A 2,668-nucleotide genomic window follows, 5' to 3' on the forward strand; every position below is an offset into this window, starting at 1 on the left:
CTATGCGGGGGAGGGCGCCGACAGTGCCAAAGACGACTTAGAATCACAAGGGTGGGGGGGCGGGAGGGCGGAGGGGGGGGGGGGGGGGGGGGGGGGGGGATCTCAGGAGAGACATGGGAGGCTGGATCAGACTCTAAACAGGAGTCCCTGAGCTGCTGTCTAAATAAAGATTAGAATAATAAGAGTTACTGAATATGTTGTTTACGCATGGTGCTTTGCCACAGTCTCAACTCTCATCCGCTCCACACTGGACCAGTTAAGGGCCCGCACACCACCAGTAGCACCCCCACTCATCCAAGTTTATGGGACCATCTTCGCTGTGAAGGCCTGATTTTGACGTAAGCAGGCAGCAGCCGTTGATTGGCCTGCAGAGCTTCATCACTGGATGACCTTTGAACTACATCAGAACCTCCACTTCCTGTTGACGGGCGGCGCCACAAGAAATGAGCTCATTTACAGAGAGACGTGAGGGATGATGGCAGCGTGGCTACACCCGGACTGATCAACAGTAAGATAAAGAAACTGAAGTTTGATTAAGGACCACAACAAGCAGAGTGGCTCGAACACAACGACCAGTTACGACCCCGCCCACTTTGCATTGGCGACCCCTAGCGACGGAGCGGGGAAACAGGTCATGAATCACCTCCACCTGAGAAGAAGCCGAGTGGAGTCACAGTCATCGATGGAAAACAGATAATCGTGGCTAAACCAACATTTCTTTCAACAGATCTTTGGAAACGAGTTTCAGAGAAAATCTCAGAGCTGCAAAAACAACTACAACCCTGCAGCAGGGTTAAAACGAAGAAATGTCCAAGAAGTCTTCAGGTTTCAACTGTTTGTAAGGTTTGTCTCCCTCAGAGGGGCGAGAGGAGCAGGTTCTGATTGGACGAACAGAACCGGTCTCTACCTGCTGAACATGAGGTAGGCGTGTAAAACTGAACAAAACCCATAGAGCTGGTTCCTTTGGGGTGTTCTTGGTTCATGCTTTGGTTTGTTTGTGGCTCAGATCAGGTCCAGGTTGATCCAGATGTTGAACAAGTCTGGAGTCGGTCGGTCTTTACAAACGTTTCTGTTTTGGAATGGAAGAAAATGAACTGACTGCAGGACTCGTGGTTTTAGGTGGAGAGGATGAGGGTCTGGGTGGGTCTGATGGTCTGGGGGGAGGGGGTTCAGATGGTCTGGGGGTTCAGATAGTCTGGGTTCAGAGGGTCTCGGGGATTCAGAGGGTCTTGGGGGTTCAGATGGTCTTGGGGGTTCAGAGAGTCTCAGGGATTCAGAGGGTCTTGGGGGTTCAGAGAGTCTCGGGGATTCAGAGGGTCTTGGGGGTTCTGATTGTCTCAGGGGTTCTGATGGTCTGGGTGGGTCTGAGAGCCAGCTGGGTTTTGTTTGTGGTTCAGTTTCTGTCAGTGGCAGACTGGTGTTTTTTGAGAATTCTTTCTGAATTTTTTCCAGATGTTTTTCTTACAGATGTTTAGTTGTTCTCTTCAACCTGTCACTCAAACCAACGTGTTCGGGTCCAACCTGAGACGATCGACAGCTGGTTTGGAAAACATCTGGTTCTGTAAAAACGGACTTTCTGTTTCTGCTGTTGATCTCCGCTCGAACAACGAGCCACTGCTGATCTGAGAAACAAATCCATCCCAGAGAGGGAAGCAAACTTCTGTTGTCATGGTAACTCAACCCAAAGTGTTGTCATGGCAACTCAGCCCAATCAGAACTCTGGGATTAACTGATCAGCCAGAGTCCAGAACCTCAGAACCAGACTGAGACGAGCTGAAATGAAACAAGATAACTCTCCTAATCTCTCCTGGATTTTAATCTGAGTTGAAGAGAATAAAGCTGAACCACGAGGACGTTCTGTTCCAGGAGGTTCTGTTCTGTGCCTGTCTCCACCAGAGCTTCTGGAGCTGGACTCAGGTCCTCCATTCAGACCTTCCCTGACAGTTCTGTTCCGACCCGTTTTACGTCACAGACCGTCCACGCAGCTCCCAGGTGGAGTGAAGCCTCTGAAGAACCACAGCGCCACCATGTGGTGGTCTCTGAGAACCAGGTTCAGCTTGTGATGAGCCGAGTCAGAACCAGTGCAGGGCCTCCTGCTTACGTTGACCCAAACTAACCTGAGCCGGAGACCCTGAACAAAAAGACTTTGTGTTCTGCAGCAGGTGTTTGGGCTGAACAGGTGCTGAACTCACCTGTAAACAACAACAACCTCTGAGCGACACGTTGTCTGGAGCCGTTGTGTTCCTGGGCCAGAGAAACACTGACGTTGTTCTCAAAGGTCACATTTCTTTCCATGTTTGTTTTTTTAATGTCTTCTTTTCTCATTCCCTCGTTCTTTTTTATAAAAGATGATTTGACCCGCTCAGCAGAACTCATGCTTGTTGTTGTTGACTCTTTGCTGTTGTTGTTTACTGTAAACCTGAGAAAACAAGTTTTGCATTGCGTCATGAAGGAGCAGATGCTCTCTGGAAGAATAAAACATTTAATAGATGTTTAACATTTGCTGTTTCAGCTGAACTTAATCACAGCTGAAGGTTTTATACGTGTATGTTGTTTGTTGACTGGATCTTTTCTGATCCTGCAGATTAAAGATCAACAGAATCAGACAGAACAAATGATCCACAGAGCGGTTCAGATAAATCAGAACATATGATCCACAGAGCGGTTC

This window comes from Nematolebias whitei, chromosome 7 (genome assembly GCF_014905685.2).
Source record: "Nematolebias whitei isolate Nwh7 chromosome 7, NemWhi1, whole genome shotgun sequence".
Classification (NCBI taxonomy): domain Eukaryota; kingdom Metazoa; phylum Chordata; class Actinopteri; order Cyprinodontiformes; family Rivulidae; genus Nematolebias; species Nematolebias whitei.